At 42.1% G+C, this 26,459-nt stretch overlaps 1 protein-coding gene and 1 non-coding gene across 2 annotated transcripts in view; one reads left to right on the top strand and one right to left on the bottom strand.

Moving 5' to 3' along the window:
* Positions 1–26,459, bottom strand: part of LOC119921378 (lysozyme-like protein 1) — a 65,508-nt gene that overhangs the window by 26,138 nt on the left and 12,911 nt on the right. The window lies entirely within an intron of this gene.
* LOC119924852 lies at positions 10,381–10,518 on the top strand. Its single transcript, XR_005449536.1, has one exon. It is a non-coding gene; the product is annotated as a small nucleolar RNA SNORA7 (small nucleolar RNA).

Here is a 26,459-nt window from a genome sequence, read left to right as displayed (position 1 = left end):
CTTCAGTGATTGCCTATCCACCTCTGCATCAAACAAAAACTCCTCACCATCGGCTTTAAAGCAGTCAATCACCCCTTGCCCCCTCCTACCTCACCTTGCTTCTCTCCTAAAAACAACCCAGCCCACACATCATCAATCGTATTTATTGAGCGCTTACTATGTGCAGAGCACTGTACTAAGCGCTTGGGAAATACAAATTGGCAACACATAGAGACAGTCCCTACCCAACAGTGGGCTCACAGTATAAAAGGGATATGTACAAGTAAAATAAATAAATAAATAAATAGAGTAACAAATATGTACAAACATATATACATATATACAGGTATACATATATACAGGTAGACATGGATGTGGCGAGGGAGGGCATTCCAGGCCAGGGGGAGGATGTTGGCCGGGGGTCGATGGCTGGACAGGCAAGAATGAGGCACAGTGAGGAGGTTAGCGGCAGAGTAGCGGAGGGTGCGGGCTGGGCTGTAGAAGGAAAGAAGGGAGGTGAGGTAGGAGGGGGCACGCACTTCATTCCTCTAATGCTAACCTTCTCAATGTACCTTGATTTTGAATATCTCAGTGCCAACCTCTCACCCACATCCTACCTCTGGCCTGGAACGCTTTTCCTCCTCATATCAGACAGATAATTGCTCTCCCCCACTTCAAAGCCTTATCCCCCAGGAAGACTTCCTTGATTAAACCCTCCTCTTCTCTTCTCCCACTCCCTACTGCATCACCCTGACTCGCTCCCTTCATTCATCCTCCCTCCCATCTCCACAGCACATATGTATATCTGTAATTTATTAATTTATGTATTTTAATGTCTCTCTCTCCCCCCTGCCCCCAGTTTGTGAGCTCATTGTGGGCAGGGAATGTGTCTGTTTGTTGTTATATTGTACACAGTAAATACGATTGATTGAACAAATGAATGGACTTGCAGGAGTGAAGAAAACAGAAGCAATGCCCGTGAGATGGGCACTTTTAATTCTGAAGTGCACTTTGGTTAGAAGAAAGGGGAACACTGTTTACAATTATGGCAGGCTATTTCTCGCTCTTGGTAAACTCTGAGAGCTACCCTAAATCGGCCTATTTAAACTGCCCTTAAATCTGTCAAGCGGAAGTTTGGGAATGGAGGTTTCTATCTGTGTGGTGTTTGCACAGGGACTATCAGGGAAAAATCACATTAACCATCATCAATAGGGAAGAGCAAGTGAAGTATAGTCACTGGCTCATGTAAGAAATGACTGCTCGCAGGTAGGGTAGAAGCAGCCCATCCCATCCTCCCTCTCATCCTGGTCCTCAGAACAACAGCCATTAAAGTCCCTCCTCTATGCTTTTCCCCCCCAAGTGCTGACGCACCTATCTTTAAAATCAATTGCTTCCCCCAAACTTTAATTCATTTTATGACCCATCTCCCACACTAGAGCGTAAGCTCCTTGAAGGCATGTCTTTGGTACTCTCACGAGCACTTTGTACGGTGTTCTGCACAGAGTAAGTGCTCAATAAATACTACTGATTAACTGTAGATTTCAGGCCTACGTTGTGCCTGAAAACCTTTGGGTAGTTTGCTGATAAATGGTAGTCAAAGAAAATAGTTGGTGTAGATTCCTTTCATTTTTTTAATGTTGCATTAGATGCCTGTATTAAATGCATGCATTTTTTTAGGTTGTATTAAATAGGCAGAACTTTAGATGGCAGAATGCCTGAGATGTCCGGGCATAAAACCAATATGGAAAGATAAACTCAGAGATTATTAGCCAGTTCATTCCCTATACAAATATACAAAGAAGACCCTGATAGACTGTGAGTTCTTTAAGGGAATGAAACCATATTTTTCTGTTGTTTTTTTTATATGGTATTTGTTAAGTGCTTACTCTGTGCCTGGCACTGTACTAAGCCCTGGGGTAGATCCAAGATAATTGGTTTGGACACGGTCCCTGTCCCACACAGCATTTACAGTCTTAATCCCCATTTTACAGATGAGGTAACTGAGGCATGGAGAAGTTAAGTGTCTTGTTTAAGGTCACACAACAGTTAAGTGGTGGAGCCAGCATTGGAAGCCAGGTTCTTCTTACTCCCAGGCTTGTGCTCTATCCAAGAGACCAAACTGTTTCTCTTTTATCCCTTTTGCATTCTTCCATGTCCTTGGTGCAACGCTCTGCTATTGACTGACCTGGAATGCCAGTCTCCAGGAACTTAGCCTTCTGACGATCACTGCAAGAAAGACACGAGGAAAGAGTCCAATATCTTGAACTCCTGGACCTTAGTGCCAAACAAGAGGAAATGGCACTCAAAAAAAGTTACAAATTACATGGTGATGTGAAATGGAGAACGAATATTTAAAATTCTCCAAGGGGAATAAAAATTATAACTTTGCCCATTGAAGTCTAGGGCTATTCTAGTACATCCTCCTGCCCCCCTTCCAAAAAAAAAAAATAATAATATATATATATATATATAGTATATGTATATATATATAGTATATGTATATATATATAGTATATGTGTATATATATATATATATATATATATGTGTGTGTGTGTATATACACATATATATATAGTAGGCATTCTAAATTCCAAAAATGAAGGGATTGATTTGGGTGGACTTTTGTTGCATAGGAGGTCTCTGAAAGGATATTCGATTTCTCTGTAGGGTTCCAGGTACAATAGAAACCCCTATTGAAAGGTTCTACTGTATTCAAATAGGGCATCACACTAATATATATAAAAATATCATAAATATTTTATCAAAATAATGATTTAGATATTTCTGGAGCACTTACTACGCACCAAGCACTGTACTAAGAACTAGGGTAGATTCACAGGCCTGGGAATCAGAAGACCTGGGTTCTAATTCTGGCTCAACCACTTGCCTGCTTTGTGTTCTTGGGCAAGTGACTTCCTTCTCTATGCCTCTGTTACCTCATCTATAAAAGAGGGATAAAGACTGTGAGCCCCATGTGGAACATGGACTCTGACCAACTTTATTATCTTGTATCAACCCCAGTGCTTAGTATAGTGCCTGGTACACAGTAAGCACTTAACAAATACCATGAAACAAACAAAAAGAGAGAATCAGGTCAGACTAAGTCCCTACTGCACATGGGGCTCACAGTCGAAGTAGGAGGGAGAACAGGAACAGTGACTTTCCTAAGGATGCACAGTGGGCAAGTCATGGAGCCAGAATTTGAACGCAGGTCCCCTGATTCCCAGGCCCATGCTCTCTCCACTAGGCCATGGTGCCCAAATATCTGTCTAGCCTGTGAGCCCGCTGTTGGGTAGGGACCATCTCTATATGTTGCCAACTTGTACTTCCCAAGCGCTTAGTACAGTGCTCTGCCCACAGTAAGCGCTCAATCAATATGAATGAATGAATAGCTATATTCATTCATTCAATTATATTGATTGAGCGCTTACTGTGGGCAGAGCACAGTACTAAGTACTTGGGAGAGTACAGTACAACAGTAATCAGACACATTCCCTGCCCACAATGAGCTTACAGTCTACAGGCTGTATATTAGTGTAGTGGCCCACTAGACTGTAATCTCTTGGAGATCAGGAATAGTGTTTACCTGAAATCATAGGTCCTCCAAAAGGCTTTCCTAAACTAAGTGCTCATTTCCCACATTGCTCAAGCGCTTAGTACAGTGCTCTGCAAACATTAAGTGCTCAATAAATACAATTGAATGAATTCAATCTCCCTTCTGTATTGCCTTTGCACTTGGATCTGCAACGCATAAGCACTGATATTCACCCATCAGCTGCACAGTACTTACATAACACAGCCTTATAATTTACTACCTATTTCAATGACTGCCTCCCCTTCTAGTCTGCAAGCTCCTTGTGGGCAAGGATCCATATCTCCCAACCTCATTTTCTTGTACTCTCCAAAACTCTCAGTACAGTGCTCTGGGAAGTGCTCAATAAATACGATTTATTGATTGACTGATTGATCTTTGTGTCTACAAATAACAGATGGACATGGTATTCCAGGTTTTCTGCCAAAGAACATCCTGCAATAAAAGACAGGCTAGTAAGCCGCCTCTGTTTATTGCCCTAAGATAGTTCAGTTATTAACGGCCCAGTTTGCACAAAAGTCTTGTGCCTTTTACCTATTTCAGGAGGCAGACCTACAAGACAAGAGGCAGCGAGAGAGGAGATAATTTTTCTTTCACATGCTCTGTTTCTAGAGCTGTGGCTAGCAATCATAAATGGCTCCAAACTCCATAAGTGTTTCTGCCTTTATAGTAAAATGCTGCAGCTTTTCCTTCAATGACTGTCACTGAACATGCCAGAAAAGAAAGATGGAATAGAAATGGGTTCTTTACAGGGAGAAACACAGCTGTAGAAATCCTCAGAAGAGGAGAAAAACCCTATATAGAATCTAAATGAAAACTGAAAATAAAATTCACGATAACATTGGGCTGTCTGGGTAAAATAATATGGCAATTAAAACAAGTAAGAATGAGTTAACATAATGGACTTAGCTGGAACCAAAGTTAAATACTGAAAAAATGAAATAGATCCAAAAGCCCAAAATGGAAAATTGCACTGCATCCAAATAGATGGAAAAAAACCCCCACAAAAAACAAAACTCAAAGTAATGAATTCCAGTCCCATGTCTGTTGGCATTTTAATGAATTTCAGAGCAAACACTTCACTTTCAGGGAAATGTCAGACATAGTTGCTTCCCCAGACTTCTATAGAAGTCTTATTGGGACCCCACATTGTTTTGAAGACTTTCTCATTGATCTTTTGCATACATTAATGACACACTGGTAGGGGTTTTACATGTGCAGAAAGTCCTGATAGTCAGTGAAAGTCAATCTTGTTCATAAAGTGAAAAGTCTATAGAAATAGAAGTCACTTGGTGTGGCTCCCTTGTCTAAGGGCAGAACAAAACCTAAAACAGACCCAGATAGGAAAAAATCAATCCCTGTTTCTAAATATGCTCAGAGAAAAAGACTCTCAACTCCCTTTGTAATCTATTCCAGTCTCTGGAAAACCTCATGCAAGAAATGTTCCCTTTTGTCTAACGTCCCCTTCACTTGTTGCATCTTCAGTCTATTTTCTTTCATATTTTCCACAGGCATGGAGAAAAATTGATCATTATCTTCCATACAATAGCTCTTAACACAGATCCGTTATTTAGTTGCTTTTCAGCTTTCTCCAGGCTGAATAATTCCAGTTCCATTAGCTGTCCCTCAAAAGTTCTATTCTCCATCCTTTGAACTAACCCTAAAGGAAGTTCTCCGCATCCCGCTGGTCAGACTTGATTTACCTAAATAATCAAATGATCATATGCAGTGAGCGCTTACTATGTTCAGAACACTGTACTAAGCACTTGGGAGAGTACAATATAGCAATGTAACAGGTTCCCAATAACTACCCAGGTCTTTTCTGCGGGCTCAGGAAATAACTTTGGCATCAAAGCAAATGTGAATCTCTTCTGACTGTATTATTATGCCTTATTTGGCAGAGTTGTTTAAGATGGAGGGTTGAGAGGAAGGGAAGGAATTGGAGGTAGGTTTTTTTTTTCTAATTAAAGTGCTTCAGTATCACTAAGATTGCTTTGTTATATTGTATTTTACCAAGCACCTAGTAAAGTGCTTTACACACTGTAAGAGCTTTGAATACGATTGAATGAAAGAATGATTACAAGAGAGGAAACTGAGCTGCAACTCCCCTTTTTTTTAAATAATGTTTGTTAAGTACTTGTTAGGTGCCAGGCACTGTACTAAGCACTGAGTAAATACAAGTAAATCAGGTTGTACCAGTCCATATCCCATGCAGGGCTCTCAGTGTTAATCCCCGTTTTACAGATGAGGGAAGTGAGGCACAGGAAAGCGAAATGACTTGCCCAAGGTCACATGGCATATTAGTACAGTGCTCTTCACACAGTAAGTGCTCAATAAATAAGATTGAATAAGTGGTGGAGCGGGGATTAGAACCCAGGGCTTCGGACTCTCAGGTTGGTGCTCCTTCCACTAGGCCTCCCCTCCTCCCTCTCTTCTTCCAATTTAAGCAGCGGAGGTAACAGCTGCTTCTGATAATAATAATAACAATAATGGCATTTATTAAGTGCTTACTATGTGCAAAGCACTGTTCTAAGCGCTGGGGAGGTTACAAGGTGATCAGTTTGTCCCACGGGGGGCTCACAGTCAATCCCCATTTTACAGATGAGGTAACTGAGGCATAGAGAAATTAAGTGACTTGCCCAAAGTCACACAGCTGACAATTGGTGGAGCTGGGATTTGAACCCATGACCTCTGACTCCCAAGCCCGTGCTCTTTCCACTGAGCCACGCTGCTTCTTCTAATGCTATCTCCAATATACCCACAGTCACTCATATTTATTGAGTGTTTACTGAGAGAAGCGCTCACTTACTTGGGAGAAGCAGCGTGGCTCAGTGAAAAGAGCATTGGCTTTAGAGTCAGAGGGCACGGGTTCAAATCCTGGCTCTGCCACTTGTCAGCTGTGTGACTTTGGGCAAGTCACTTAAATTCTCTGGGCCTCAGTTACCTCATCTGTAAAATAGGGATGAAGATTGGGAGCCCCACGTGGGACAACCTGATCACCTTGTTGTCCGGCCAGCGCTTTAAACAGTGCTTTGCACATAGTAAGCACTTAATAAATGCCATTATTATTATTACTGTGTGCAGACCTGTATATATGCTTGTACATATTTATTACTCTATTTATTTATTTATTTTACTTGTACATATCTATTCTATTTATCTTATTTTGTTAGTATGTTTGGTTTTGTTCTCTGTCTCCCCCTTTTAGACTGTGAGCCCACTGTTGAGTAGGGACTGTCTCTATATGTTGCCATCTTGTACTTCCCAAGTGCTTAGTACAGTGCTCTGCACAAAGTAAGCGCTCAATAAATACGACTGATTGATTGATTGACCACTGTACTAAGAGCTTGGGAGAGTACAATAAAAAAATAACCAGGCATTCTCTGACCACAACAAGTTTACAGTGTACAGCCAAACTGGAACCTAATGACTATGGCTGTCTGGGAGTTTTCAGTGCAACCAGAACTATGAGCACTTACAGTGTCCCTAGACGGGCTGGTTCAACAAGGGCGAAAATGTTTGGATGGCCCTGTTTATTTCAAAGATCATCTGTTCGGTTCAAGAGTGGAGTTAGTAAACTAAGACAACACAGCATGGCCTATTGGATAGAGCACAGGGCCGGGAGTCAGAAGGACCTGGGTTCTAATTCTGGCTCCACCACTTAATAATTACGGTATTAAGCGCTTACTATGTGGTGAACACTGTTCTAAGCACTTGTCTGCTATGTGACCTTGGACAAGTCATTTCAATTCTACGTGCCTCAGTTACCTCATTTGTAAAATGGGGGTTAAGACTGGGAGCCCCATGTGGGACATGGGACTGTGTCCAACTTGATTAGCTTGTATCAACCCCAATGCTTAGAACAGCACTTGACACATATTAAGTGCTTAACTAATATCACCATCATCATCATCACTGTCAACTTAATTATGGCCCCAAATCAAATGATTCTTCAGAGTTCTTCTCAGTATTTGTTTCCTTTCTTTTTTTTTTAATGGTATTTGTTAAGCGCTTACTAGGTATCGACACTTTCTAAGCATTATGGTATGTGCAAATTAATTAGGTCTGACCATTCATTGATTGGTCTTTGGTAAAATGGGAATAATCTTTCCTGCTGTCAGAAATGTCTAAGAGGATTTATTTGCCTAGTACTCTGAGAACCTGGGAAGAAAAAAATAGTACTGGTCAAAGTGAGGCTTTAAATTGCTACTGGAACAACAATAATACTACTAATAATAATTATATTTGTTAAGTGATTACTATGTATCAATTTCTGAACTAACCACTGGGTTAGATACAAGATAATCAGATTCGGGTTCACAGTCTAAGTAGGAAGTAGAACAGGTATTAAATCCCCATTTTGCAGATAATAATAATAATAATAATGGCATTTATTAAGCGCTTACTATGTGCAAAGCACTGTTCTAAGTGCTGATGAGGTAAGTGAGGCACTGAATAGTTAAGTGATTTGCCCACGGTCACGCAGAAGACAAGTGACAGAGCTGGGATTAGAACTCAGGTCCTCTGACTCCCAAGCTCATGTTCATTCCATTAGGTCAGAGTCCTTCTCACGTTTTTCTGGTCTTCCACAAGTTCTGCTGTTCTTCCACAAGATCTGCTGCTCTCTCAGAGTGAAATTTAGAGAGGTTCCTCTACTCAAATGTTTTAACTCTACTTCTGATGAATACTAACACCCGTAACCTTGGCATTATTCTTGACTCATCTCTTTCATTCAACCCACATATTCAATCTATCGTTAAATCACGTCTGTTCAACCTTCACAACATTGCTAAAATCTGTCCTCTCCTCTCCAAACTGCAACCAAGTTAATTCAAGCATTTATCCTATCCCACCTTGATTACTGTATCAGCCTCCTTGCTGACCTCCCTGCCTTCTGTCTCTCCCCACCCCAGTCCATGCTTCACTCGGCTTCCTGCGATGTTAAAAGGGTGTTTTGGAAACTACCACCTCAGTTCAGTTGATGATAACCTTATTCATAGCAAAATGATTAATACTACTAATTGTAGAGCTGTAAATTGAACAGACTTCAAAGCCTTATTGAAGGCATATCTCCTCCAAGAGGCTTTCCCTGACTAAGCCTTCCTTTCCTCTTCTCCCACTCTCTTCTGCATCTCCCTGACTTGCTCCCTTTATGCATCCCTTTATGGAAGCAGCATGGCTCAGTGGAAAGAGCCCGGGCTTGGGAGTCAGAGGTCATGGGTTCAAATCCCAGCTCTGCCAATTGTCAGCTGTATGACTTTGGGCAAGTTACTTAACACCTCTGGGCTTCAGTTACCTCATCTGTAAAATGGGGATTAAGACTATGAGCCCCACGTGGGACAATCTGATCACCTTGTATCTCCCCCAGTGCTTAGAACAGTGCTTTGCACATAGTAAGCGCTTAACAAATGCCATCATTATTATTGTTATCATCATTATTATTATTCAAGGCCCTGCTGAGAGCTCACCTCCTCCAGGAGGCCTTCCCAGACTGAGCCCCTTCCTTCCTCTCCCCCTCGTCCCCCTCTCCATCCCCCCCATCTTACCTACTTCCCTTCCCCACAGCACCTGTATATATATGTATGTACGTTTGTACATATTTTTTACTCTATTTATTTATTTTATTTGTACAATCTATTCTATTTATTTTATTTTGTTAGTATGTTTGGTTTTGTTCTCTGTCTCCCCCTTTTAGACTGTGAGCCCACTGTTGGGTAGGGACTGTCTCTATATGTTGCCAATTTGTACTTCCCAAGTGCTTAGTACAGTGCTCTGCACATAGTAAGCGCTCAATAAATACGATAGAGGATGATGATGATGATTGTTATTATTATTATCCCCCCCTCCCAGCCCCACAGCACTTATGTACATATGCATAATTTAACAGAATTGGTAGACACATTCCCTGCCCACAATGAGCATACAGCCTAGAGAAAGACATTGATTAAGTAAATTACAGATACATACATAAAACTGTCATCTCATTAGGGTCAGGGAATGGGGCCGCTAATTCTGTTGTATTGTGCTCTCCCAAGCACTTAGTACAGTGCTCTGCATGTAGTAAGCACACAATAAATACCACTGATTGGCTTTTAAGTGCTGTGGGATGAGGGAGAGGTGAAGTCATCATCATCATCAAAAATGGTATTTATTGAGCGTTTACTTTGTGCACAGCACTGCACTAACAGCTTGGGAGAATACAAGTTGGAGGTCATGGGTTTGAATCCTGGCTCCGCCACTTGTCAGCTATGTGACTTTGGGCAAGTCACTTAATTTCTCTGTGCCTCAGTGACCTCGTCTGTAAAATGGGGACTAAGACTGTGAGCCCCACGTGGGACAACCTGACCACCTTATATATACCCCAGTGCTTAGAACAGTGCTTGGCACATAGTAAGCACTTAAAGACCATTATTATTATTATTAGCAGTAATAATAATAATAACAATAATAATAATCAGTGGACAAGTTCTCTGCCCAAAAACTCACCTGTTCTGGGCAGCAGTGACACGGGAGAGAGTCGAGGGTAGAGACTCAAGTTTCCGGTGAGGAAGGAGGAAATGGTAAACCGCTTCTGTATTTTTACCAAGAAAACTCTATGGATAAACTACTAAAATGATTACAGATGGAGATGGAGCATTCTGGGAGAGATATGTCTGTCTAGAAAGGTGAGGGCATCATCCATTTCCCCAAAGATGTTTCACAGTATGAGTTTTCTAGATCAGAACCTTAATCATGCAACAATCTAGAGATAGCACTAGGGGAAAATTAATCAATCAATTGTATTTATTGACTGTTTACTGTGAGCAGTCCCCTCTCAGGATCACACCTGGAGAGTTTCCAGCACTCTGCCCATCTTGGCTACGGGAGGGAGAGTCAAGCAGAGGCCTACCCTTTCCATTCCTAGCTTGGGCAGTGGCTAGTGAGTGGAAGGTAATCTGCTACAAGTCAAAACTCACTTGTTCTGGGCAGCAGTGACATGGGAGAGAGTCGAGGGTGGAGACTCAAGTTTCCGGTGAGGAAGGAGGAAATGGTAAACTGCTTTTGTATTTTTACCAAGAAAACTCTATGGATAAACTACTAGAATGATTACAGATGGAGAGGGAGCTTTCTGGGAGAGATATGTCTGTGGTGTCGCTATGGGTCAGAAACAACTTGACGGCATAAGACAAGACAAAACTATGAGCAGAGCACTATAAGGGATTGGGAGAGTACAATATTGCAGAGTTGGTAGACATGCTTTCTGCCCACCATGACCTTACAATCTAAATTCAGTATTGGTCAATATAACTCCCTGTATGGTTGTTTCTCTGACAGCTCATTTCAGGGGAAGGGGGTATTCCTAGTTTAATAATCGGGAACATGAGAATTATTTAAAAAGATTAGGAACCCATGGGCTTTGATGAATTCGTTATGAAATGTACAACAGTATCTTCAATCCGGAAGGAAGCTGTTGCTTCTGTGATCACAACTTGAAATAGATTTACTGCAGAAGGTGATGCACTATTTGAGAAACATCAGATATCCTCTATTCCTTTTGTAGATGAGAAAAGTAAAATGCACAGCCTCCATCTATGAGGAATGTGTCTGGCCTGGGTCTCCAAACTATTAGAGATTCCGTTTCGTTACTACAATCTCAGATCGATTTCATCTTTATCTCCTCTGTGGTTGCGGGTGAGAAACATTCTTTCAGGTTCAACTTTCATGAAATGGAGAGATTTTCAGATCAGTAAAACCATCTTTTTGCTCACTAGAGAGGATTTGGGGCCACTAATGTTAATGAAAAAATTGTGAAGTTACCTGTCCTTTTAATGAAGGGGAACAGGACCTGAGCTTTTGATCTTGGGAGACAGAGAGCATCATTGCCCTGTTGTCTTTCTGGAAGGGCCAGTATATTCACTTGATAAAGTTATTTTAGAAAGCTCAAGTCCCTGGCTAGGCGACGGAAAAAACATTAGAAGCTTATGGGTGTGATAATCTGTTTCAGAGGGAAGTTCGCCTTAGCTGGTCCACCCCTCATCCCACCCCCTAACAGTAAGACCCTTCTGGATGTAATCTATGGGCATCAGATTGCGGGCATCAGATTTGTGTTTTTCTTAATTTAGCCCTATCTTTCCCCAGGCCCCTCCAGCTGCCCAAACTCTGAATCCATTTTCCATTTGTTCCCAAAACTTCCTCAATCCACTGAGATGGAGCATAGCTTAGTGGAAAGAGCTCAAGTCTGGGAGTTAGAAGACCTGAGTTCTAATCTCAGTTCCACCACTTGTCTGCAGTATGACCTTAGGCAAGTCAATTCACTTCTCAGTGTCTCAGATACCTCATGTGTTAAAACGGGGATTAAAATGGGGATTAAAGCTGTGAGCTTCCTGTGGGAAATGGACTGTGTCTGACCTGATTAGATTGCATTTACCCCAGTGCTTAGTACGGTGATTGGAACATAAGAGCTTAACAAGTACTATAAAAAAAATCTCTGAGCAGAAATTGGGTACTAATCTGCCATGTTAAAGTAACAGGGACCTGCTCCATACTGTCAAAGCTTGGCCAGATGTGGCCATTTTTTGGCCATCATTCATAAGTAGTCCATTGGTTCATTAAAAAAAAATCAGTGGTATTTATAGAGCATGTGCTATGCTGTTCGTGCTGAACACTGCACTTGGGAGTTGGAAGGACCTGGGTTCTAATCCCAGCTCTGCCACTTGTCTGCTCCATGACCTCAGGTAAGTCACTTAACTTCTCTGAGCCTCAGTTACCTCATCTGTAAAATAGGTATTAAGACTGAGCCCCATTTGGGTCAGAGACTGTGTCCAATCTGATTAACCCAAGTGCTTAAAACAGTGCTTGACACATATAAGTACCATTATTTTTTTAATGGCATTTATTAAGCACTTACTATGTGCAAAGCACTGTTCTAAGCACTGAACACTGTTTTAAGTGCTGATGATGGTTTTTGTTAAGCGCTATGTGCCAAGCACTGTTCTAAGTACTGGGGTGTCTACAAGTTAATCAGGTTGTCCCCAGTGGGGCTCACAGTCTTAATCCCCATTTTACAGATGAGGTAACTGAGGCACAGAGAAGTTAAGTGACTTGCCCAAAGTCACACAGCTGACAAATGATGGAGGCAGGATCAGAACCCACGATCTCTGACTCCTAAGCCTGGGCTCTTTCCACTAAGCCAAGCTGCTTATTATTAACACTGGGCATTAGGGAGAGGCTCACAGTCTCAATCCCAATTTTACAGATGAGGTAACTGAGGCCCAGAGAAGTGAAGTGACTTGCCCTAGGTCACACAGCAGACATGTGGCAGAACTAGGATTAGAACCCAGATCCTCTGAGTCCTAGGCCTGTGCTCTATCGACTATGCTATGATGCTTTCGACTGTGCCATGCTGCTTCTCGATCTTGAGGGATGGGTGGGTGGGACATGCATGTAGAAGTACCCTAGAAGCAGGAGGTGATGTGAGATTGTGTAGGGGAGAAGTAAGGGTGAGTGAGACATATTTGGGAATCATCTGCATAGAAATAGTAGTTGAATCAGTCGAACAATCTTATTCACTGTGCATTGACTCTGTGCAGAGCACTGAACTAAGCATTTGGGAGAGTGCAGTATAACAGAGTTGGCAGACATCTTCCCTGCTCACAAGGAGCTTAAAATCTAGAGGGGAAGTTGAAATCAATAGAAGTGGATGAACTTCTCATGGCAATGAGGGTAGATTGAGAGAAGGTTTTTTTGTTTTTAATGGCATTCAATAAACGCTGGGTGAATACAAGCCAATTAGGTTGGACACAGTCCATGTCCCTCATGGGGCTCACAATCAGTCCCCATTTTATAGATGAGGCAACTGAGACACAGAGAAATGATTTGCCCAAGGTCGTTCATTAGACCAGAGGTGAGGCTGGGATTAGAACCCAGGTCCCTCTGACACCCAGGTCAATGCTCTACCTACTTGGCCATGCTGCTTCTCTAAGGAGACACAGATATGAGCCTGAATAAATACTGAACAGGGGAGAAGGTGGAGGTTGTATGTACTGTGAGGACCTTACTACTATTGATTTATACTGGGATGCCTTATCTTAAGAAGCAGTGCAGAGCACAGGACTAAGCGCTTGGGAAAGTACAATACAACAATAAGTGGTGGCAATCCCTGCCCACAATGAGCTCACAGTCTAGAGGCATTGTATCAAACTTACAACTAGAGCATCCCATAAACACATAACTTTAGGAACCAAGAAAATGTCATTAACAGTTTGTCCACCATGTCACTGAAACATTTGGACAGTCCCTTGAAGGTACGTTCTTTGTGTAAAATGATAATTGCTTCCAGTATCTGAAGTAATGCCCTCCACCCCCCTCTATAAAGACCCCAGAGGTTGATGACATAGCTCTGACAGCCTTGCTGACATTTGCTCTCCTTGATCTGTGTCATGAACTCACAGGCCTCTAAAATATTTGTTAAAATTAAAGTCTATTGGATGGTTCTTGCTTTATTCCCTATTCTCCCATTCATTCTAATTATTACCTCCATTGGTTAGAGTTTACTCAGCTCCTGGATGAGTGCTTAGTACACTATTTGACAGATATAAGTGCATAACAAATACCACTATCATTATTACTATCATTACTATTTCAAGAGATTAGCAACATTTCAGGTTCTCAGGGAGGAAGCAGAGGGTAGCAACAGTTCAGCTTTTCAGAAAGGAAGTAGACTGGAGCCATTTACGTGGCAGTCATCATCATCATCAATCGTATTTATTGAGCACTTACTTTGAGCAGAGCACTGTACTAAGCGCTTGGGAAGTACAAGTTGGCAACATATAAAGACAGTCCCTACCCAACAGTGGGCTCACAGTCTAAAAACAGTGGGCTCACAGTCTAAAAGTCCTTTGCCCTGCTGGTGATGGATATGACTGACCACATCAACAAGGAGTAACATAGGATTGTCACAAAATTTTCTAAATGACCCATCTTTCCCAGCTGTTCCAGTCCCTCCTGTTTTCCTCTTCCCAGGCCCCCCACAGTTCATCACCTTAAAAGTTCAAGTCAACTCTCTTTGTTCTTAGGTGAAATGGTGGCCACATTTAGCTCTCTCATACAGTTGCTGATTGTGATGTTTCAGCCTTAGAGCAATGAGACACACTCCAAATTGTCCCTTCACATCTGTTGAGATACAAAATCTTTTCAGAAAATAGGGATGCTCCTTAAGGTCTGCATCTAATTTTCTCGAGTATCCCTTCTTTCAAAGAACTGAAATAAAAAGTAATATACTTTAAGTGAAGCTTTATTTCTTTGGTAATGTCATTTGGGAAATCTTGGGGCCAGATCAAGAAAATAGCTACTGGGTTATTCCCGAGGGCTATCCTTGAGTTAGAATTCATTCTCTCATCCCAACGAGCCTAAATAATCAAATTATCTCTTCAGTGCTATTCAAGGAGGAAAATATGAAAAAAAATTTCATTGCTCCCAGGACCTCTAAGCCCAAGATGTGAATTTATCCTATCCAAAGTTATTCTATTTCTAAAAGTCATAAAATATGTGTTTCAAGGAAAGCATCCACCCCAGATAGCTTTTAGATCTACACATGCAAAAGCAAAATGATTCCTTCATTGCTATTTGTTGATCACAGGGACAAAAAAAAAATATGCTAAGCCTTCTACTAGGGGAGGGTCTTATTTCATTTAGTTTGAGACTGAACTTGGGGTTTTTGAAACTGAGGTCATGATTTAGTAATTCTGACACTGAAGGAGCTCTCTATTTTAGTTCAGTGGAGTGAAATGATCATCATTTCTACCTTAAAATGAAGAAATCCCAATGCTAAGTGATTTGCTTTAGCTTAGCAGGGCAGCATAACTGATGGTAGATTCTAGAATACCAAGCCATCACGGCCCCTTCTTCTTCTACCTCTGATGTCAGGTCTTTATTAGGAATTTATAGTTTTCTCTATTGTGGTGTTTCAGGAGAAACTTCTCTTCTAGCCACAATCCCAGCCCTTGACTCAATCAGGCAATGGTATTTATTGAGCATCTTCTGTGTGCAGAGCTCTATACTGAGCGCTTGGGAGAGTACAATCATTGTCTTATGCCGTCGAGTTGTTTCCAACCCATAGTGACACCATGGGCACATCTCTCCCACAGTGCCTGCTTTCATCTGCAATCGTTCTGGTAGTGTATCCAGATAATTTTCTTGGTAAAAATACAGAAGTGGTTTACCATGCCGCCTTCTGCACAGTAACCTCGAGTCTCCACCCTTGACTCTCTCCTTGTGATGCTGCTGCCCAGCACAGGTGAGTTTTGACTTGTAGCAGATTGCCTTCCACTCACTAGCCAAGCTAGGAATGGAATGGGTAGGCCGCTGCTTGACTCTCCCTCCCATATCCAAGACAGGTAGAGGACTGGAAACTCTCCAGTGTGACCCCGAGAGGAGGCACAATACATTTGAGTTGGTAGAAACCATCTCTGCCTTCAAGAAGCTTACAGTCCAGAGTGATCTTGGTACATAAGTGGTTTAGAACTGTAGGGATTCTCTATGAAGCCTGTTCCAGTATCTCTGAACCTGTTCCCAGGAACCTTGATGTTACCATGTCAATCTTCTTTGTAGAAAGCCTCTCAGGATTTGACAGCCATCATCCTAGTCCTTTTTTAATTTTTTTTCTGTGGGGGGAGGGGGGTGGTATTTGTTAAGCACTTACTATGTGCCAAGGTGCTGAAATAAGCACTGAGGTATATACAAGTTAATCAGGTTGGACACATTCCATGTCCCACATGTGACTCACAGTCTTAATCCCCATTTTCCAGATGAGGTAACTGAGGCCCAGAGAAGTGAAGTCACGCAGCAGGCGCATGGGGGCCATGTCCTTCCGACACCCAGGCCTGTGCTCTTTTCACTAGGCTGTGTGACTTGAAGCAAAGTCTCGAGGAAAGAACCCAGGCCTGGGGTCTAATCCCAACACTGCAATTTGCCTCTCGTGTGACCTTGGAACAGTCACTTAACTTCTCTGTGCTCAGTTTTCCTCATCTGTAAAATGGGGAATACCTGTTCTTTCCCTTTTAGATTGGAAGCCCCCCTGTGGACAGTGTCTGATCCGATTGCAACTACTCCAGTGCTTGGCAGATAGTAAGCACTTAAGAAATAGCCGCAATTAGAATTCTTATTCATCCAACGAGGGCTTGGTTAGCTCGTTTTCTTCTTTGGGCATGGAGTGAATGGTGAGGGCACCTGCCACATGCCAACCTGGGCATTTTCAGATTGATAAAATCCAGTTCTGTCTCCTCTAAGATGAGCAGATTTTATCAAGATGAATCAGTCCACACTCAGAATAAACATATTTGTACACTAGTAAACAAACCCCTTTTCACAGAACTATATTCTTAGCTGGGACTATTTCAGCTTTAAGCAGAGTGTTGAAAATGCTCAAACAATAAGATCTGTGCATGAAGTTCAATTTAAGTGTTTGGGAGAATCCAATAGCGTTAATAGATAATTCCTGCCCTCAAAGAGCTTATATTCCAGCAGGGTAGACAGACACTAAAATGAAGTTCAAGCAGAAATATTTCTATTTATTTTTTATTTCCTAGGCATTCACTCTTGGTAGATGTAGAAGGAATATTTTCCTCTTTCTGGATTGGAGCCCTGACTCCTGAACAGTCAGAAGGCTTTTTAATGATAGGACTCACAGCCAGCCAGCCAGTCAGAGGGTTTTTGTTGGGGAAATTAAGATCTGCCTATAGACCTCACAATCCAGAGAAAGTCTGGACAGTATGAAATATAAAAGACACACTCCCTACCCATAGCGAGCTTCCAATCAAAAGGAGAAGGGTTTAGGCTGCTATGATTTCTCTCCAGTTTTCACAGGTTAGCCTCCTCAAAACATCCTAACTCTCGCTTTGGCTCAGCTGGTCCTTAGCAATAGTTTCTCTAATTAATGTTACTTATTGAGTGCTTACTCTGTGGAAGGAATTGTATTAAGCACTTGTGAGACTACAATACAATTGTGTTGGGTGATACGATTACCTGCCTTACTTACAATGAAGATGGTCTGGAAAGACTTAAGTGCTCAGTAAATACGATTGAATGAATGAAAGAAAGACTGATTCCTGTACCCCTAAAATAATACAGCTCTTGGGTTGTTTTTCATAGATTTTTCTGTGGCATCTGGAGCAAATGGGTTTGCTCCATTCAAGCAAATTCAAGGGTTCTGGGGGCTAAAGAAGACAGTTCTTTGTTGGGAGTGCGATAAAGTAAAATTAGATTGGTCGGAAATTCATTTGAAGAACTCTTCCATTTGAAGTAATAATGGCTTTGCATCACTTGCATCCTTGTGAAGTGTTTCTAAAAAACAATGTGATGAAACTGACATCTCAGGAAATATTAACTCAAGTCCCTTTCTCCATGTATACAAAAATCACACCATACCTGAGTTTTTCAACCACCCACAGTTTTTCATCTCTGCTGGGGCCCAGAGTGCAGGAAGCAAATGAAAAGTCAGGGTAGCAGGGTATTGCAAAGCGCACTTGAATGGTCTTCCATTTCAACTAACACTTGATCGGTAAATTTTGCTGTGGAAGATACTTTATCTGTTGTTCTTTTCTATAGCCATCATTAATATAGCCTCATCAAGCAATCAGTTAAGAAACCAAGGGTATTTATCAAATACTTTCTGTGTTCAAAGCACTCTAGCAGAGATGACAAGGTTCTTTCTGTTCATAAATAGGTAACTAGAGGCCTTCCTTTAAGTCCTCATTTCTCTATTCCCTTATCCTTCTGCATCACCCTTGCACTTGGATTTGTACCCTTTATTCATCCCATTCTCAGCCTCCCGGCACTTATGACATCCCTAATCATTTTAATGTCTGTCTCTACTTCTAGGCTGTAAGCTGCTTGTGGGCAGGAAACATGTCTACCAACTCTGCTACATTGCACTCTCCTAAATGTTTAGTACAGTGCTCTGCACATAGTAAGCACTCAATAAAATTGATTGATTCATTACCTCATGGAGCCAAGGAGAAAACATTTTTTCAGGGACAAATACATCTCTCAGGAGTTTTATTTGCTTGGCTAGGACACAATTCCAGCTCAGTTTCTAAAATCTCTTCTGTCTCTCCTTCTGTGTTCTTTGCTTGTGCAACAGATGGTTTGAAATTTTTCAGTGAATTACTCACGTAATCAGTTGCCTACAAGGACAAAGTCTCCAACGAGGAACTAAATCCAATGGACTGTTTCCTGAGTTTTGTGGCAGGTGGTCTGCCTCAGACGAGGACAAACTGCCCAAATCGTGCTTCCTAATCATTCGAGGACAAGAATGGCAATAATTTGATCATGTTATTAAACATTTTTGGAACAGTGATGGCAAAATGTGTGTTCCCAAGATGGTAGGTGGGGACTTTGCCTGTTCAGAGGTTTTTTGATCTATCCCTCAGTGTTAAGAAGAATGTCTCTTTTATGATACCTGACTGTCTCACTTTCTCAGCAACCACACCAATTGGCGGACCCTTCATTGAAACCCTCCAGTTCACGCCACTGTTGTGCTCTCCCAAGTGTCAACTGTGTGACTTTGGGCAAGTCACTTAACTTCTCTGTGCCTCAGTTCCCTCACCTGTAAAATGGGAATTGACTGTGAGCCCCCTGTGGGACAACCTGATCACTTTGTAACCTCCCCCATCACTTAGAACAGTGCTTTGCACATAGTAAGTGCTTAATAAATGCCATTATTATTATTAGCATGGTGTGCCACGCACAATAACTATTCAATAAAGACCAAACCAAGCCAGACTCATAGGCAGGTATTTTTACTTATTTCTGAAAACCCGTGCTCCCACCTCCCCTTCCACACTCAGAGTCTATGTGCCCAGTCACTTAATTCCAAACCAAATATACTCTTGAGAAATTGCAATACAACCTCGCTTCCAACACCTCAAATATTTGCTTTATTACTTAGGAATTTCCAGTTATTTGTTGGTTATCTTATTTCTAGGAGGCTGAGAAGTTTTCAGGAGCAATCGGTATTTCAAAAAAGACTTTTGGAAGAATAATACATAGGGAAGGATAGGATGAGTTGTAGTGTAATAATGATGACATTACTGCTGATGGTGCATGCATTCAATGTATAAAATGTGCTGCCATCTCATGGTGGTGCTACATAATTCGCTGTAATTATGATATTCAATTGATATTAAGTGCTTAGTACAGTGCTTTGCACACAGTAAGCGCTCAATAAATACGATTGAATGAATATTAGGCTATAAATGAAGGGAAAAGAAACTTAACTACATTGAAGCCTAGTGGATAACACTGTAAGAAAGTGGGAACAAATAAAATCTGTATTTTATCTGCCATAGTGGCATTTTTGTCTTTGTGCTTAAAGGAATCAACCCACATGATAGGCATCACCAAGCCCATTCATTCAACCAATCAATGATACTTATTGAGTGCTTACTGTGTGCAGAGCACAGTATAGTGCACTTGGGAGAGTACAATATAATAATAGTGGCATTTATTAAGTGCTTACTATGCGAAAAGCACTGTTCTAAGCGCTGGGGAGGTTACCAGGTAATCAGGTTGTCCCACGTGGGGCTCACAGTCTTAATCCCCATTTTACAGATGAGGGAACTGAGGCACAGAGAACCCGATGTGGGGCAAGGACTATTCTGTATCCGATTATCTTCTACCTATCCTAGACATGTAGTAAATGCTTAAACACCACAATGATTATTCTTCTTGAGTGGTAGAGCTGCCCAGTGTTCTGTGCTAAGAGGGCTCTGAAAAGGTCATGAAGTTGTGGGCAGGGATTATGTCTGTTTAGGCCTGATTATGTCCCTAGAGCTTAGTACAGTGCTTTGTACACAGTAAGCACTCAAATACAATTGGATAAATAAATGAAATGAAGGAAAGGGAGGTGCTCACTGGGGACAAGGGGAGAGGAGGGAAGAGAGGAGAAGAAAGTCATGATTATGGTGTGGCTAAAGGATACCCTTTCTAGGGCTAACACCACCAAAGTGTAATCCTTATCTCCTGCTGACCTCATGACCTTTTCCGAGCCCTCGTAGCACAGAACATTGGGCAGCTCTACCGCTCAAGAATAATCATCATTGTGGTGTTTGTTAAGCATCTACTATACGTCTAGGGTAGGTAGAAGATAATTGGATACAGAATAGTCCTTGCCCCATATCGGGTTCACAGTCTAAGAGGAGAGACAACAGGTATAATAATTTTAATAAGAATAATAGTGGTATTTGTCAAGTGCTTATTTTGTGCCAGGCACAGTACTAAGCCCTGGGATAGTCCCTGTCCCCACATCCGGCTCACAGTCTTAATCCCCATTTTACAGATGAGGTAACTGAGGCACAAAGAAGTAAAGTGACTTGCCCAAGGTCACACAGCAGACAAGTGTCAGAGCAGGAATTAGAACCCAGGTCCTTCTGACTCTTAGGCCTATGCTCTATCCATTTGGCCACACTGCTTCTCCCCATTTTATAGAGGTAGAAACAGAGACACAGAGAAGTTGAATGACTTGCCCAAGGTCGTGTAGCAGCAGTTAAATGGCAGAACAAAGATTAGAACCCAGGTCCTTTGACTCCTGGGCCCATGCTCTTTCTACTTAGCCACACTGCTTCCCCCTGCCTAACGATGGAGGATTTTCAAAAGAAGGTCTCTGGGCTTCAGGATCCTTAGCCCTCCCACCGTTTAATTGCAGTGAGCCAGATCTATTTTAATATGGTTTTTGCTCTGCAGATTAACACTTATTCATCAGAAGATTGCAAAGTGCTCGGCAAGCGTCAAATAAACCTGTCTACCCCTTTCTGAAGCAAATGCGCAGTAATCTAGGAACAAGAAATCCAAAGTCAGAAATGTAGAGAGCTTGAATCCTGGTGCCTTGCCTCTTCTAGTTGTGACAAAGGCCAGAGAGCAGGCCAATTACTTAGGACAAGCTTCCTTTAGGATCAACAACCTTTGGAAATGAGAGAAATCGAGGAAATTAAAATGGGTAAATTCTTCAGATGCAAATTCATTGCTCTATAGCAGGAAGTTTCAGATCAGCTTCTAAAACAATTATTCGGTGAAATATGATTTTATTCATCTTTCTTATGCTGTTAAGAGTCTGCTGCCTCTTTCCCTCCCCAAAAGTAAAATGCAAAATCAAAAGCCATGTCATCCCAGCCTACCCCTTACCTCCACCTGTGCTCTAAACGAGTTTTCGCCGTTTGACTCAGAGGATGAGAACACCAGCCTCCCTCTGCTCTTTCCATCCACCCCCTTCTCATTCCTGAGTCACTTTCTGTTCATTAGTGTGAGGAGTGGGAAAGTGGAGTTGCTTTTCCAGGCCACATGAACATCTTAAAACTAATGACCGTGAAGGGACCCAGGGATTGGGAAAAGGGAGCTCAGGGGAAAAAGGAAAACCTCTTGAAAATCATTTGACTATTCAATGCTCCACTTGCAAACAGTGGTACAGGTTTAGTAGTAGTAGTTTAGTAGTAATAAGCAGCAGGGCCTAGTAGGAAGAGCCCAGGCTTGGGATTTGGGTTCTAATTCCTGCTCCTTCATGGATCTACTATGTGACCTTGGGGAAGTCACTTAACTTCTCCGTGCCTCAGTTTCTTCAACTGTAAAATGGGGCTTCAATCCTACTCCCTCCTTCTTAGGCTGTGAGCCCCATGCGGGACAGGGACTGTATCCAACCTGAATTAACTTGTTCTACCCCAAAGTTTAGAATAGTGTTTTGACACACAATAAGCGTTTAACAAATAATAATAATAATAATAATAACAAAAGCACTTACTATCTGTGATGTGTTGGGGTAGGGATCAGATTAAGCAGCGTGGCTAAGGAGGAGCAGTGGAAAGAGCACGGGCTTTGGAGTCAGAGGTTATGGGTTTGAATCCCAACTCCATCACATGCCTGCTGTATGACCTTGGGCAAGACACTTAACTTCTCTGAGCCTCAGTTACCTCATCTGTAAAATGGGGATTAAGACTGTGAGCCCTACGTGGGACAACTTGATCACCTTGTAACCCCCCAGTGCTTAGCACAGTGCTCTGCACACAGTAAGCACTTAACAAATGCTATTATTATTATTATCATCAGATACAGTCCCTGTCCTACACGGGGCTCACAGCTAACGAGGAGAAGAGCCCCATTTTACAGATGAGGAAACTGAGGCACAGAAAGGTTAAATGGTTTGCCCAAGGTCACCCAGCAGGCTTCTTCCCGTCTCCTTGCTCCTTTCAGTTTTCTTCCTTCACTCTTTACCGCCACCCCCAACATGGCCCCCTTTTCTCTCTCTGTCCATGAACACTTCAGGCCTGTATTTTTATTTTGATGGTATTCGTTTAGCACTTACTTTGTGCCAGGCATAGTCCTAAGCACTGGGGTCGATACAAAATAATCGGGTTGGACACAGTCCATGTCCCATATGAGGCTCACAGTCTTAATCCCCATTTTACTGATGACGTAACTGAGGCCCAGAGAAGTGAAGCGACTTGCCCAAGGTCACACAGCAGACAAGTGGAGGAGCTAAATTAGAAGCTAGGTGCTTCTGATTCCCGGGCCTGTGCTGAGCGTTATGACTCAGAGAGATGCTGAACTCAACTTTGGGGTCTAAAACTGTATAGCAGGTAAGGTTGAGTTGACAAAATCAGCACAGAATACTTTTGAGAACAAACACATTTGCTTGATTTTCTTCTCACCGCCTCCACCCTCATCACTTTCTGTCCTTCAGTCCCTGCTGATTTCTTACTACAAACCTACTCACTGTACTTCGATCTCATCTATCTCACCATCAACCCCCTGCAAACCTTCTGTCTCTCGGCTGGAACACCCTCCCCAACCTTAAAACCTTACTGAAATCACATCACCTCCAAGAAGCCTTCTCTAAGCCCTCCTCTCACTTGGGGGGATTAAATGGACATGATCTCTACCCTCGAGGAGCTTACTCTAGCAGAAAAGGCAGGGTTCTGTTTGTTCATAAATAGTTAACGATAGGCCTTCCCTGACAAAGTCCTCATTTCCCTATTCCCTCTCCCTCCAGAGTCACCCTTGCACTAGGATTTATTCTGTTTATTCATCTATCCCCAGCCCAACAGTATTTACATACAGATCCTTAATTTATATTAACATCTGTCTCCCCCTCTAGACTGTAAATTCCTGTGGACAGGGAATGTGCTTACCAACTCTGCTATCTTGTAATAATAATAAAATAATAATAATGATGGCATTTGTTAAGCACTTACTACGTGCAAAGCACTGTTCTAAGCGCTGGGGAGGATACAAGGTGATCGAGTTGTCCCACGGGGGGGCTCACAGTCTTAATCCCCCATTTTACAGATGAGGTAACTGAGGCACAGAGAAGTCAAGTGACTTGCCCAAGGTCACACAGCTGACAATTGGTGGAGCTGGGATTTGAACTCACGACCTCTGACTGCAAAGCCTGTGCTCTTTCCACTGAGCCACACTGCTTCTCTACTCTCCCAAGGTCTTAGTACAGTGCTCTGCACAAAGAAAATACCCAACAAATACAGGTGGCTTTTTGAATGATTCTCTTGGCTCCCAGGAAAGCAGAAGGAAATACCATAATCTATTTATTCATTTATTTTAATTGTTCGTATCTATTCTATTTATTTTATTTTGTTAGTATGTCTGGTTTTGTTCTCTGTCTCCCCCTTTTAGACTGTGAGCCCACTGTTGGGTAGGGACTGTCTCTATATGTTGCCAACTTGTACTTCCCAAGCGCTTAGTACAGTGCTCTGCACACAGTAAGTGCTCAATAAATACGATTGATGATGATGATCCTAGTTTATTAATTTGTATAGCAAAGCATGCAAAAATATACCCTTCAGATTGTACAAGTAGTTTGAAATTGAATGAAAATACAATAGTGTCTGTGAACGGTCTCCTCTGTTGTAATAAATACTACTGATAGAATGAATTAATGCACCTGGGACAGCGCTAGAGGATTAATTGAAAAGTCTCCCCCTCTACACTGTAAGCTCTTTGTGGCCAGAGAAGCAGTGTGGCCTAGAGGAAAGAGTGAGAAGCAGTATGGCTCAGTGGAAAAGAGCACGGGCTTTGGAGTCAGAGGTCATGGGTTCAAATCCCGGCTCCGCCAGTTGTCAGCTGTGTGACTTTGGACAAGTCACTTAACTTCTCTGGGCCTCAGTTACCTCATCTGTAAAATGGGGATTAAGACTGTGAGCTCCCCATGGGACAACGTGATCACTTCGTAACCTCCCCAGTGCCTAGAACAGTGCAATGTACATAGTAAGCACTTAATAGATGCCATTATTATTATTATTATTATTGAAGAGCACAGGCCTGGACCTCAGAGCACACGGGTTCTAATGCCTGCCTGTGACCTTGGACAAATCAGTCAACTTCTCTGTGCCTCAGTTCCCTCATCTGTAAAATGAGAATTGAGACTGCAGGTCCCACCTGGGACAGGGATGTGTCCAACCTGATAACTTGTATCTTCCCCAGTGCTTAGGAAAGTGTCTGGGAAATAGTAAGGGCTTAAGAAATACCATTAGAGAAACCAGCTCTGTTCTTGTATTGTACTCTCCAAAGCGCTTAGTACAGCACCCTGCACACAGTATGAGCTCAATAAATGTGATTGACTGATTTTGAGCATTAGCAGCCTCATTCCTCTGATCCCACTGGGAGAGGCAGGATATCTGGGAAGCTGGCACATTTTGGGGGTGCTTTAGAGCGGAGCAGCAAGGAATGGGGAGAAGATATAGCTTGGCCCTCTGCTTTCCAGTGTTTGAGCAGCCGTGACACTATTTTAAAACATTATCTTCTTGAAAAAAACAGTCTACTCCCAACTGAAGGCTTTAATGAATGAGCTCATAAAACATCCAATAAAACACAATGATCATGCATTATATTAACTGTAATCTAATGATGACTGTAATTAACATGAAGCATCATGGCCTAGTGGAAAGTGTGGGGGCCTGGGAACCAGAGGACCTGCATTCTAATCCGCTTGCTTGTTCTGTGACCTTGGGCACGTCACAATTTTTCTGTGCCTCAGTTACCTCATCTATAAAATGGGGATTAAGACTGTGAGCCCTATGTGGGACAGGGTCTGTGTCCAACCCTATTATCTTGTATCTTCCCCAGCGCTTAGTACAGTGCCAGCCACATGAGAAGCAGCATGTCATAGTTGATAGAGCACAGACCTCAGAGTCAGAAGGTCATGGATTCTAATCCCAGCTCTGCTACTTGCTTGTATCCACCCCAGTGCTTAGAACAGTACCTGGCACATAGTAAGCACTTAAATGCCATAATAATTCATTATTAGTATCATCATAAGCACTTATGTTATAAAAAGGTACAATTGTACAACTGTAGATTGTGCAATCTAGAGATTGTAGAATTAAATTGGTGACAGATTCATTCATTCAATTGTATTTATTGAGTGCTTACTGTGTGCAGAGCACTGTCCTAAGCGCTTGGGAAGTACAAGTCGGCAACATATAGAGACGGTCCCTACCCAACAACGGGCTCACAGTCTAGAAGGGGGAGACAGACAACAAACCAAAACATGTAGATAGGTGTCAAAATCGTCAGAACAAATAGAATTAAAGCTATATGCACATCATTTAAATATAAATAGTAAATATGTACAAGTAAAATAGAGTAATAAATCTGTACAAATATATTTGCGGGTGCTGAGGGGAGGGGAAGGAGGATGGGGAGGAGGAGAGGATAAAGAGCATAGTGATGCTTAGTATAGCAAATCAACTATTCTAACTCAATAAAGAAGGATGCTGTTGTCAGAAATTCCTGAATATGCACCAAAAAGACATTTTTGTCGCTGTGGCATTGGTTGTAAAGAGGGTAGCACTTTCTGATGGAGTCAGTCATTCAGCCGGGGAGTGGGCTCCCAAAACAGACTGTGCCATC

This window comes from Tachyglossus aculeatus, chromosome 2, assembly GCF_015852505.1.
Source record: "Tachyglossus aculeatus isolate mTacAcu1 chromosome 2, mTacAcu1.pri, whole genome shotgun sequence".
NCBI lineage: Eukaryota > Metazoa > Chordata > Mammalia > Monotremata > Tachyglossidae > Tachyglossus > Tachyglossus aculeatus.
This window is presented reverse-complemented; position numbering and strand designations above follow the sequence as displayed.